Below are 14270 nucleotides of genomic sequence, written 5' to 3'. Positions count from 1 at the left end.
CCAGGACACTAGGGTGAATATAAAAAAATCCTATCGGCTCTTTAATGACCACAAGTAGTCAGGGTCTCAGTTTCACATCTCATCTCACAACCCAGATGCACAGAGTCCCCCAACTCTATGACACACCGAAAATTCCCAGCAGCACATAAAGAGCGACTCTGTTCTATATAGGCTCTTATACCACCCTCATCCTGTAGTATTTGAGTGGTTTCCAGTAGTGCATTAAGCATCCTGACATCTATTACATATGGTTTGTTCTTGTTCACCTTCTCTCAAGGGGTAGAATGTCCAATGATTTGGGATAATCTGGTGCCAGATCAGAGAGAATACCACCAATAAGATATATTGTAAATATTATAAAATATCTTAATGGTCAACATATCTTAATGGTCAACTATGGGAAACATAGCAAAATTGTTGGAATCATACTTTCATAACTGTCTTTGTAAAATATAATGATTATTCATAAATGCTGAATGTTATTACTTTACTAATAATTTTCTAATATTTAATTTGATCAACATTCTTAAAAATAAGGAAAACTATTTTTGGGATGTGATTAGAAAACTCTTTAACAGTACTGATAAAATACTAAAGCTTCTGACTGAGGCTTTTGCTACATAAACATACATAACTAACTAACCAGAAGATGGCATCAGTAAACTGGATATGGAGGCTACTGGACAAAGCAGCAGAAGTAAAGGCAGAATATTCAGTGTTGCTCAGTTTCAAAACAAACCTCTTTATAAAGAATCTCTTTTTTGGTAGGGAGGTTGTCTGGCGGTGACGGGGGTGAGGAGATTTGGTTTTGTTAGGACGTTGTTCCAGTGATTAATTAGCCTCACTGTTAAAAAATTATATCTTAATTAATGGGTGATACAGAGAAGGAAGGTGAGAAGCCCATTATGTTTTAATGGGTGTTCGTGCTGTATGCTTGCGGTAGAGTTTGTCCTTTATACTAAAATCTTTTTGGTTGTCCAACTTATTCGTATATTTCTGTTAAGTGGTAAGTTAGAATGAAAGATAAAAATGTCTCCCTTTATTTTCCTTTGAGACAGATGTGCTCTGGTTAGTGGATTTAATTCTATCTGGTACTTTAGGAAATTTGTTTTTATGACTTTCAAAAGTGCAGTGGTTGCGGAGAACAAGCAAAGTGCCATTTGTGGGTGGAAAAAGGGGACTTACGCTTGCAATTGCCTTGGAACATACAGATGTCCACATGTGGGATTAGCATGTGTCAATATGCAGTGTAAATTGCAGTGATTGGCATGATATAAATACCACAGAGCAACAGAGAAAATAAATGATGCTTAGCACAATACCATAATTGCTGGTACAAAGGTGCAACAAATAAAAATTCAAGTAGAGGGTGTTTTTTCCCCCCTTCATTGTGTGTTTAAATTTGCGGTTTACAGCATTAAGTAGCCACACGATGGTGCAACACTGAAGCTCAGCACAATGCAAATATGCTTTAAATTAGTCTGGACGGTACCAAGTCAAAATCTGCTGCATGCGTAAACTAAGGCTCCACACATAAGTGAACAAATGGGGAAAATGCAATTAAACAAGCATCCCTTCAGGTCTAGGGCTCAAATCCCAGTTAGGCTCTGAGTGAAATGATCTTGGTGATTTCCTCGCCTCAGTTTTCCCCCTTTCACTAATTTGCAATTTACCACAGTTCATTGTAACTGGCATCCTCTGCTTCCAAAAGGCTAAGAGCTGGATTAGTAGGTTTGCTGTGGGTCAGGATTTAGACACCTGGGCTGAGCTGCGTGGGGAGGTTTGCACATGCCTGGCTTGGCGTCCCTCACATTTCTAAACACTGGAGGAGGCAAGAAAGGGAACAAAGCTGCAGACTGGAAAGGATTTAGATGCTATACTGTAGGAGAGGGATGGTATTAAACAAGTATCTGATTCGCTCGGTATGAATTAAATACTGGGGCGGAAATCCTGCTGTCCTCCCTGCAGCTGTGTAAGGCACTGGACACGGCAGGATTGGTACTGGGGAAGGAGGATTCAAGGAGCCAGCCCAGGGGGTCCATCCCTGCTTCCCAGGATAGCAATGGTCTCCATGGGGATTCCTTGCACAAGGCTAGGATCATAGAATCATAGAATATCAGGGTTGGAAGGGACCTCAGGAGGTCATCTAGTCCAACCCCCTGCTCAAAGCAGGACCAGTTCCCAACTAAATCATCCCAGCCAGGGGTTTGTCAAGCCTGACCTTAAAAACCTCTAAGAAAGGAGATTCCACCACCTCCCTAGGTAGCCCATTCCAGTGCTTCACCACCCTCCTAGTGAAAAGTTTTTCCTAATATCCAACCTAAACCTCCCCCACTGCAACTTGAGACCATTACTCCTTGTTCTGTCATGTGGAATTGAAGAGCCAATGGATCCAGGGGTGTATGTGTCTGTGTGTGGGATGGGGGTGGGGGCGGCAGCAGTGGGGGTGCAGCCCTGAGGCTACTTTGTTGCTGAGGGAAGATGATTGATATTCATGTAACCCGCACCTGGACTTTGCCAACTAGGGTTGCCATCTCTCAGGTACAAAAACTCAGGCCCTCCATGATGATCCTGAGCCCCTAAAACTGGACAGCAGGCAGTGTGTACTGAGCCCCCTCACAGATTCCCCAGGATAACTACCTCAGAAAAGGAACAATCCTGGTAAAACCTAGACAGATGGCAACCCTATTGCCAGCTTGTGGAGTGCCAGACTGAGCCTCTACAGGATCCTAGCAAAGGGGTTACAACTGTCATGGCTACCAGAGCCTTCTGACACCATCTTCTAGCAAACTCAGCATCAGGGATGGGGGCAGAATGGACTAGAAACTCTGGCTGAGGTCAACAGGCAGGCGTCTGCATGGGGGCTCTGGACAAGCTGTTTGCTGGGCCCAGGATAAGCCAGCCTGGCTCAGAGACAAAGAGACTGTAAGTTTCAGCTCTGAGTTTGGGAGCTGCGAGAAGCAGAGCAGCTCAGGGAATCTCTGGTTGACTCCCCCAGACCCTGTGTGCAAAGGGGACATCTTTGCATTGCTGTGGGATCCAGTTGCATGGGTCAGGCAGCTCCAGCCCAGCAGAGACCAGTGGCAGGGAACCAACCCAGTGCCGGCTACCAAGAGCCAGACAAGACCCTCATAGGACACAGACCAAGAAGCCAGAAGAGGACCCTGCCCCACCCAGGGGCGGAGACACAGTAAATGGACCCTTTTTGTTTAAGCTGATCAGAGCGCTGTGCCATTTGTCTCCAGTGTCCCATCTGCCTGGCACCTTCCAGATGGAACAGGGAGGGGTTGGGAAGAGTTGTGGGCTTGGGAGTTGATGCTCAGTATCTGTTAAACCTGACCCTTTGCTTCTCCAGAATCTATGTTCCCGCTCCAAATAAAGGCCCCTTTGTAACACTGTTATTTTGGGTGTCATTCTTTTGCTGTGGTTTGTGTTAATGTACTTTGGTGTTTCTTGTGGACTGGATTTTATACTCCTTTCCCGGTAGCAGCATTGTGCAATATCCCAGCACCCCCTGAGTACTGGGCCTAAGACTTAGGTGGAGGTGCTGGGAGTCAGAAAAATGAAGAACCTAGGACCCAGCCCACATGAGGAGAGGGGGAGAAGCTGCTACAATATCAAGCACCAGGGAGAAGGTTTGAGCCAGGCCTTGGAGAAGGAGCTACAAACACTCACAGACCTCGCTGCTACACAGCTGTGGTGAATGGGATGTGCTGGGGACAGGAATTGGGTGGCATTTGGATATCTGTCTAGGTCACTTCTATGGCCCTTGTAACCACAGTCTTGGAGCGCCTCACACTTCATTAATGAATTTTAGTCTAACATCACCCCAGTAAGGTAGGGCAGTGCAATTTCCCTCATTTTCCTAAGGCCCCGTGACTTTGTCCATGGTCACACAGGAAATCCCTGGCTGAGTGGGGAACTGAACCCAGTCCAATGCCCCAACCCCAGGACAGGTACCTTAGAGACCAAAATTGGTAGGACGTCTCTTTAACCTATTTTTCTTTAATGTCTCTATTGCAAAGAATAAAAATGTCAGAACAAAGCTCCATGCTATGGAGATTAGAAAATATTAAACACACGTGTACAGAGGGGTATAAATAACCACTGCTGCACCTCTGCTGACTTGACTGCTCTTACTTCGAGTGTGAATATGACTTATTGGGACACTGCTGAAATGTATACGACCTGGGCCAGGGCATTTTTGTTTTCTTCATAAAGAGGTTAGTTAATCGCAACACTGTGGCAGCATATAAAGGAAAATCCCTGTGAAAAATACCTCCACAAAATACGTGTCTTGTTTGCAAGATCATTTACCCTGTCACACTATTCCAGGGTGGGGATTCTCAGTGCAAACAAAATAGGAGAGTGTGTCAAATTCATATATGCAGTCAGGCTCCAAACTCCCAGTGAAAGTCAATGAATTATAAATGTGCTTAGATAGTAAGCTATGGGGGAGGAGGAATAATCTTTTTGTTCTGTGTTTGTACAGCACCTAGCGCACTGGAGTCTTGACGAGGGCTCCTAGATGCTACCACTTGATACATAATATTGGGAGTTAGGTGCTTACCTGCCATTGGTACCTTTGCAAATCTCCCCCAATGTGTTTTGCAGGGGGTATGAGGACGCATACCATGTCCTGTATTGTGTGTTCCTGCCCTGGATAGTTTCTCTTCATTATCAGAGATGAGATTTAAAAAAAAAAAAAGTTTCCTGCTACATTTAGTCCAAGAAACCCCTGCTGCGATCACGGCTCTCATGAAAAGAACACAACAACTCTTTCCAGTTCAGCCTGTCAGCTTGCCAAGAAGGCTATTTAGATTAATACAAACACCATCAGTCTATTTAATTGAATTGCATTTGGAAGAGACATGGGAGAGAATTAAAAGTGATTTGCAGATGCTGAACCAACAAATGTTCCAGAGAACACATGACACATTTTTACACAACAAAGGAGCGGCGAGTGCAGTATGAGGCACCAGCATGCACACTGTACCTAGGAAGAAACAACACAGAGAAGCAGCTTTTAGCGCAGAAATTAGAGTGTATTCAGGCTCCTGCAAAGCTGCTGACACAGGCAGCTGCCGATGGAAATCCAACAGAACCTGTTATCTCCATGTTACAGTATTGACAGTATAAAGGGTCTTTTCATTTAGAAATTCATTTTAAAGTGATAGTGACTAGCGAGTCCCTATTTCTGAAATCCATTAGAGCTAGAGAGAATTCCCTTCTTCAGGCCTTGATATGGCTTTCCCTTATGCCAGGAGAAATCTGGAGTGACTCCACTGAAGCCAGTGGACTTGGCTGGTACAGATGAGAGGATGATCAGGCCCACAATTTTCTTGGTCACAAAGCAACTTTGAAGGAGTGAACATGCCCGTGTGCTCCGAGCTCAGCCCCAGCTCCAGGCACCAGTGAAGAAAGCAGGTGTCTGAGGTGGCCAATAGAAAGGAGTGGAACTCTGTCCGTTGTTGGGGTGGCACATCCAGGTCTGTGGTGGCAATTCGGCGATGGGTCCTTCATTCACTTTCTTCGTTGGCACTTCGGCAGCAGGTCAATCGGGGTCCCCCTCCTTTTTTTTCTTCACCTCTTAGGGCGGCAAAAAAGCTGGAGCCGGCCCTGTCAGAGCTGCCAGCATTACACCAATGGAATCAAATTGTCTCCTTATAGGCAGAGTGATGGGAGGCAAGGAGGCACAAAAACAGCAAGTGATGGCAGGAGCTGGAGGAGGTACAGCTCATGGAATCTGGGCTGAATGAGGCAGGATCTCTTGGCAATTTCTTACCCACAGGGCCCTAGCAATTTCACTACAAAAACGGATCTCTTCAAAGCTGTATATTCTAAGGGACCAAACAAGGAATTCTGGAGTTACTCAGACTGTAAAGTCTAAGCCCATAATAAATCATAGAGAGCTTGATTGTGCCTTGTAGGCACAGCACCGTGTTGTGGACGGGACACTGCTGGGTTGCTCCAGGGGGAGCTCAGACACTCTGGGAGGCAGACTGCCTCCTGGAGCTTCACAGTGCATACAGGAGAGCACAGACTGCTACATTCCTACAGAACACTCCTAGCTCCTCTGTGTGGGGCTGGCTGGGGCAGTAGAAGGAGGAGCCATGCTCACCCCATTTGGGGCTCTGGGCATCCCAGTGGGCATAGTAAGGATCATTTCTGCCTGGCCTTCACATGGACCACACAAATGGGAAGGCTCTTCTTCCCCTCCCTGAATGCTCACACAAGGGTTAGGCCAAAAACTAGGAAATCCAGGCATAAATGACCTCATCTGAACATACCGGTATAACATACGGCCTGCCTGCGAAGCAGGATCGCAGAATAACGCACTGTACAATCAAATGAACATGTATGTTCAGCTCCTACAGCACAAATGCATAAAGCCTTTGCGCTATCGTAAAAATGCCAAAAAATTATTAAAAAAAAAAAAATCAGGCTGAATGTCTCATGGGAACACAGGGCTTGATTCTGCTCCCCGCCCCCATAACTGGCCACAAGTAGTCTCACCGATAGCAAGGAGACTACCCTGGAGACAGGTACTACTAAGCAGGAGAAAACAGGGCAGAATTACGCCTGTAATAAAGAAATCAGGGAAGGATGGTTCAGCTGTGAGGGTGCTAGACTGGGATTTTGGAGACCCATCTTCAATTTCCTGCTGCACCATCAACTTGCTGTGTGACCCTGGGCAAGTTACTTAGCCTCTCTGAACCTCAGTTCCCCATCTGAGAAATGAGGGCAGCAGCACTGTCCTATCTCACAGAGGTCTGGTGAGGTTAATAGGTTAAATGGTGTGAGATGCTCTGATTATACAACAACAGGAGACATATAAGTATCATAGATAGAAATATAAAGTATCTCTGAACCAATGGTGCATTAATGTACTGAATAAATATTGTTCTTAGGAGTTGCAACAGTCAGGTTTATGAGCCAAATGAAAGCAAAGCCCAGAAGATGTTTTTAGTGTGCTGAATAAATATTAAGCAAGATACACATTTTTTAAATTATCTTACGCCCAAATAAATTTGTTAGTCTCTAAGGTGCCACATGGACTCCTCGTTGTTTTTAAACTAAACACCCAATAGTATATATTCTACTTTTTTCATGCAGAAAAAGATAGTTCCTCTGGGAGAGAGAAGGAGGAGGAGGACTGTACTCTGCCACCAAGTCATAGGAACTCTCACAGCAAGAACATGACTAGAGCCAAATCATCCTCGCCTTCTCCACGTGAATGATCTCATTGACTCTAATGGAAAACAGAGGTGGGTGCTCAACACCTCTGAAAAATTCAGGACTTTCATTTAGGTACCCAAGTAGATTTAGGCGGCACTCACATTGGAAAATACGGGGCCAAGCACTTGCTTAATGTCACATATTGGAAGAGTGGCAAAGATGGGAACAGAACCCAGGTCACCTGACTCAAAAAAAATCTGATAGTCTTGACATTGACCCCCCCACCCCCAATATCTCAGTGGCTAGCACTCAAATATTTGTAGAGCTGTTTTCGATGTTTGATCTCATGGGATCAAAGTTAGTCGTGATCCAAAGCCCACTGAAATTAATGGGAATCTTTCTACTGACCTCAGTGGAGCAAAGCCTATCCGGCTTATACAGCAGTAGAATTTAAGAGGCTCCAAAAAGAGTTTGCATTGTTTATACTGGGACCTGTATGTGTGTTGCTAAAATTAAAATTATTTCCAGGAGATAAGAATTTGGAATTTCGTTGTTATGCCCCCACTTCTACAAAGGTTCCAGCACCCTTGGCTGGCTCTACTCAGAACTGGACTCTAATGGCCTCCAGGCCCATGTCCTATCATGTCAGGTGAGTTTTAACCCAGGGGAGAATATTGCTGTTGGGGATCGTGTCTCATATTCACAATGCAGATTACATTCCACACACTTTCTGGTTTACTAATCTCCCAGCTGAATACAGGACAGAAAACGAGAGTGAGCCTGTTGGAATAGGTGAGAATGCAGAGGCACCGCAGTCAGAATCAAACAGGGCTGCTCAAGGTGGAAAAATACAAAGGAACATGAAGAGAAGGGAAGACACAATAGTCTGGCTGGTTACTAGACATCTGAATTACAGCAATTACCCACCTACTCCTTTATCACTTTACAGCTCCATCCTGACCTCCTTACACGGGCACAGCTCCAAAATGGAATCAGTGGGAGTTTCGCCAGAATAAAGAAACGGAGGATTAACCCCCTCAGCTGCCAAGGGCCCACATGTGCTACCAGAATGCAAAAGCAGGACACAAATCCCATTGGCTTGGCTAGAATTGCCAGTGGGCTCACAAGAAGGAGAGGAATGAAATATTTTCATTGCATCTGCCTCATTTATTTATTCTTTAATGTATGGGCCTGTAGAGAGGGTTCGTGAGGGTTCATCCCGCTCCAGGGCAGTGGGGAACCACACCGCCTCCCTTAGTCCTTGCTCGACCTCTTGCGAAATCGGTTGGGCCGCAGGAGTCCTGCCTCAAGCCGCCGGGCAGGTATTTTGCAGATAACAAGCCCAGGCCCTGGGTCAGGGCGGGGCAGTAAAGAGTCACAGCTCAGGCCCTTAGGCAAGTGCTGAGCAAACACAGGTAGCAGTTAAGAATCAGAGGGTAGCGGTGTTAGTCTGTATCCACAAAAAACAAGGTGGCACCTTAAAGACTAACAGATTTATTGGCTTTCGTGGGTAAAAAAATGTACTAGTTAATGAGCCCAGGCCCTGGGGCAGGACAGGATAGTGATGAGTTCAAGGTCAGGCCCTCAGGCAGTGGCTGAACAGCAGTTTATATAGTCAACAAGGCCAGGCCTGGGGTCAGGGTGGGGCAGCAATGAGTTCAAGGCTCAGGCAGGGGCTAAACAAATACAGGTAAATAACTCACCCATGCTTTAGGGTCCGAGCAGCCTGGGAGAGGGTGACACTGCCACCCACACATCAAGGTGGTGTCCTCATGGGGGTGGATCACCATTGGATCCTCGGAGTAGCTGGTGAGGGGTAGGCTCAGCGACTCTTCTGAGTATCTGGCAAGGGTTAGGCTCAGCAACTTTCCCATATGCTGGTCCACGTTGAGTGTTGGCCAGTCAGACCAGTCTCCAGGTCCGCCGCTAGTTGCTGGAGTCTCCCCAGCGGGAGCTGGGCTGGAGGCATCTGGCCTCTCCAGTGGCTGCCTCTTGAGTGAGCTCTGGGGTTGGGCCCTTATACTTCCTGTCCAGCCTCTGACCATCTAGGGGGTGGGCTTGGAGTGCTCTGGCTCTGCCCACTCTTGTGTCTGGCGGAGCTCGTCCCGCACCAGGGAACCACACTGCCTCCCTACAGGACCATTAAGGCTAGACTGGGGCACCAACTGACTCCAATCCTAACCCTAGCCCAAGCCACAATCTGGTCTCAAGCCATTCCTTAAAAAAAAAAAAAACTCTGTTGAATTTAATAGAAAAAGGTAGCCATTTTATAGGCCCTTTGAATCATCCTGTTTTACCTAATAGAGAATTACAAGCCTGCTGTAGAATTCCATAGACTTCCATAGAATTCCACTTCCTTCCTATAGAAGGAATCTTATTCTCTATTAAATTCTCCAGGTGTTTGGAGTAGTTTCTACGGAACCTTACTGGGTTCCTCTCTCTTGAATGCTATAGGACTTTTCCATAAGGGACTGTGTTCCCCAAGAACTTTTTCTATCTTTTATCTTTATTTTCAGCCTAAGCATGCCCTGGCTTTGAGGCTAATCTTGCAGAGGAGGAGAGTAAAACATGCTTAGGAAAGAGAGTAGAAGAGTTGTGTCCCAGAGCAGGTAAGGAAAGTAAACTCTGCATTTTGCCCAGGATTGTTCGTCATGGTTATGTCTACAGTGCAGTGAGAAAGTGGGATTGCAGCATGTGTTAGCACACCTCAGCTAGCTTTTGATCTAGTGGCAGAGTCGTGGGTGGGTGGGCCTAAGTCATGTATCCACCTGTGCTGCTGCAACATCACTGCTATTGTTACTGATCTAGCTAACCCACAGCTGGCTTGGGTCTGTCTATAGGTTCTGCAGTAACACCTCCCAGCTGCACTGCAGACGTATCCCATGAACTCATGCCTGCCCTCCGGGGCTGTGACATCGAAAGTAACTTGTGTCATGAGAAGCAAATGGAGAAAGTAGAACGATACTAGATTCTGGTTCTGAGCCCCTTCTGTCTCCTTCTGTAACTTACCCAGATTTGAAGTAAGTGTTAAAACAGCAACTTCTGTATAAAATAGTGAGGCCATGAGCTTCTGGTTGTGGATGTGTGTGAGCAGGATTCCTTGAGCCACCAGCAGGCAGTAGCAAGTATCAGCCCAGACTCATGGACTTCAGGGTCAGAAGGGACCATTGTGATCATCTAGTTTGACCTCTTACACATTGCAGGCTACAGAACCTGCACAGTCAAAGTAGTAAAAGCAAACTGCCTCAGATCAGACCAGACTCCAATCTTGCTTATACCAGTGTAAATCCAGAGTAATTCCACTGACGCAAATGGAGTTACAACTGATAGATTTGTTCAGTGGAATTACCCTGGATTGACACTGGTATAAGCAAGATTAGAATCTTGGCACCCAATCAAGGTACACAAGGGACCTTCCAATGCTAAATGTGTTTACTGTAGTAAGCAATGGATATTAACGCACAGGATCGAATCTTTCTGTCCTGAGCCTTAACTGAGGCAAACCTCCCACGAAAGTGAGTTTTGCTTGTGTAAAGGAATCAGGATTTGACCCATAAGCAAATATATAGTATGTGTTTGGATTGTATTAGTGCTCCCAACTAGGACCTCTGAGTAAGCCCTGTTGTGCAGAGCACTGAGGAAACACAACATAAGAGGAAGTTCCTGCAATAGTCTTCGTACCTTTCCTTAGCAAGGACTTGTCCTATAGCACAGCCATGCATTGCCGACCCAATGTGTCCCCAAGTAACAGGAGGTTATCATGGCACCTTCCCCTTTCTAAGTGGAGTTTAGTGCTTTCACACACAAGAGCTTCCAAGAGGCATATTCACATGCTTCCATTTTTGCCATAAAGCTGACTTCTTTGCATAAAGATCGATGAGGAGTTGTGAAAAATTGTCACAAGAGGTGGAAGAAGCAGATAGGAGTGACAAAATGGATTCTTTTGGAAGGGATGTGACTTGCAGATGGAGCTCAAACTTTTCAAACCTGGGTGGGTGCATAAGGCTGGGCAATTTAGGCACCTAGGTGGAAGAGGCTTTCAAAGGTACCGAGTGCTTTTTCCAGCTGCCCCCATCCCCAAGTTTCCAACCTGGGAAAAGGTCTTGTGTTCACGGCAAAATTTCCCATCAAGATTTTTTTAAAACTTTACCGGGAGCTGCAGGTAGCTCAGCACCTAGGTAAATCAGACCTAACGAGATGCTGGAATGTGGATTTCAAAACTTAACTTTAACCAACCTTTTGGCCTGCACACTGCAACCTAAGCAGAAAAAGTTACATCAAAAAATTAACACGAGACACAAACTGGATAGAAAGGAATGACAAAACCAGACCTGAGGAAGAGCTCTGTGTAGCTCGAAAGTGTCTTTTTTTCACCAGCAGAAGTTGGTCCACTATAGGGTGACCAGATGTCCCGATATTTAGGTGTTTGTCTCGTGTCCCGACTGATCTTTGGTTAGGACGCAATTTGTCCTGATATTTCACTCTGCAGGCAGCACTCGCCTTTTTTTTTTTTCCTCTGCCAGAAGCATTTGCCTTCCCTCCCCTCTCCCCTCACCCGACCCTGCCAGCAGCATTTGTCTTTTTTTTTTCCTCCGCCGGCAGACCCCCTCCCCCACCCTATATTTTCTTCCTCTCATCTGGTCACCCTAGTCCACTAACAGATATTATCTCCCCAACTTTGTCTCTCTAATATCCTGGGACCAACATGGCTACAAAAGCACTGCGGAAAATAATTAGGCACATACTTCTTATTCTCAGAACCCCTTTCAGAAGCATCTTAGAGCTCTTAAGCTCAAGTCTAGTGAAGAAATACAATATTGGGAGAAAAAATTCTTCTGTTTGGATTTGAAAATTAGGATTGAGTCTGACAACTGGATTAGTTTGAGTAGAGAATTCCACCAGAGGCTAAATCAACAAAAACTCTATAACTCAAGCACAGACATTAATTCTGAGCCTGTTTACTGCCCAATCATTTAGAATAAAATAATCTTCTTTCAAATACACAATAAAATGGAGGGTGGGAGCGGAAATCCAAAGATCACTTTTATGACCCAATGAATAACATCAGTGCTAGTATAAAATAATAAGCGTTAGTTCTTCCATCATTACTCACATTGGTACTTCCCACTGGGGTTACTCGAGTAAGGCACCGCTCAATGTAAGAGTGGCAGGACTATCCTTTAAATAAACAGGAAGTCATAAGGCAGGTTAGTTTCATGCTTACATAATGTTTTCTCAATCTCTGTTTCTAAATATATACCCCGGGTTTGATGGAAACACTACTACTATATTCTAATAGGTATAAGGAGGTATTTCCAATAACTCTCCTAACTTCCAGTATTGTCAACAGGAGCTACCCACCCATGAGGCCAAAGTTTCTGCTAGTGTAAACTGATGCAGCTCCATTGACTGAGACAGAGAATTTGGCCCATCAAGTGCAGAATAGACTCTTGTGGCAGCTGTAAAAAAACTAAGCCTTTCCCTCTTTCAAAGTCTGACCATTCTGTGCTTTCAGATACGAAAGGCCTATTGTCAAGAAACTAAGGCTAGAATTCACAAAGGGACCTAAGAGAATTAGACACCCAAATGACATTGAACTTCACTGGTAGTTGGATTCTCAAACCCTGTAAATCCCGCTTGAAAATCTTAGCCTTAAAGAAAGAATCTAGTCTACCAACAGGAACATCTATTGGACGCTCTCCCACGAAAGTATGGATCCATCCTAAATCCTTCTGCTCACAAGCTATTGATTACACAGTAAAGAAAACTGATCCTCTCATGTTAGCTCCGTACTTGCCAACTCTTTCGATCCTGAACTGTACCCACTCACTAACTTCACTGTTTGGTCTCGAAGGGACTGAATCAAAGCCCAGTGAAGTAAATGGGAATCTTTATATTGACTTCAGACCAATGAAGGTACATAATCCTTCAGGGAATCTGTGCCCTATTGTTTGGTCTTGCTAATTACTCTTTTGTCTAATGGACTGTTTCTGAGCGTTCTTTACCACATTGGAAAACTCACCCATCTCCTAAACGCGTGAGATATATTGCAAAAAATAAATTTTCTGGATCCTTCCTAACTTGAATATTCTGGGTTTTAACCAAACTTCAGCACTTCTGCCTTGTGATAAGGTTTCACATCATTTCTACCCTTCTCCTCCTCCATTACCAGAGTCAAGGATATTCCTTTCCTTAGACAGCAAAATAATGAATTGCATGCTAAAAACCCCCAACATCACAATCCAGTCATTTCAGAGCAATCTCTTGGGGAACAGTTTGTCAAGGAAACATCTCAATACTGTCACTTGATACAGTAGTGCCCTTTCCGAGGACTCAGGACGCTAGCACGTGTATGTTAAAGTACCTTAAATGCCATATTTCATCCATCCACCTTCACTACAAGATGTCAAAGAGACTTTTCTCTTACATTTTCTATTCATCTTTCACTCACTGTCCACGTCACAGCTTGCTGCACCCCCCCACGCCATGTCTGTGCTCATAGTTCTCTGCCTGGGACCCCAGCACCAGATCAGAGTTTTGACTGATGCCCCTAAATTCTCTGTTTCCTGTCTCTGTTCATTGGAGTTGTTACCATCTAGTCATTTCTGATTTCTCCATATGCAACATTCTTTCAGTGCTCCCATCCTTTTGTTTCTCGTATTACTCAGGCCCAATGTCCACAGAACCTGTAGCATAGAGCAGGGCCGTGGCAGACTGCTCAGAAAGAATGCTGGAAGGCATGTGGGGCACAACCCTTAGGCTCTCCTGAGCCCTTCAATGGCAATTACAGCCAGCCCTGACAGGACCATGCAGAGGGAGTGATGTTAGAATCATGACTTCCTCCTGTACCCCCTGCATGGGAATGTAAGGGCCACCCAGTTTAGATCTCTATCTTTTTCTCAACAGTTCATTGCAAGGACTGTGACATTAAGACTTCAGCTGTAAGGAAATTCCATTCTGTATTATTGCCGTGTATTCTCTTTGTTTGGGTTTACTGATATGAAATGAAATTAAAAACAGCTCTACAGTTCCAAGACAGTGAGTGTACAGTAGGTGGCGCTCATTCTCTTGAGGATACAGGAAATGCCAGT

Source organism: Chelonoidis abingdonii, chromosome 14 (assembly GCF_003597395.2).
Source record: "Chelonoidis abingdonii isolate Lonesome George chromosome 14, CheloAbing_2.0, whole genome shotgun sequence".
Lineage (NCBI taxonomy): Eukaryota > Metazoa > Chordata > Testudines > Testudinidae > Chelonoidis > Chelonoidis abingdonii.
The sequence above is the reverse complement of the archived record's forward strand: the minus strand, read 5'-3'. Positions refer to the sequence as shown.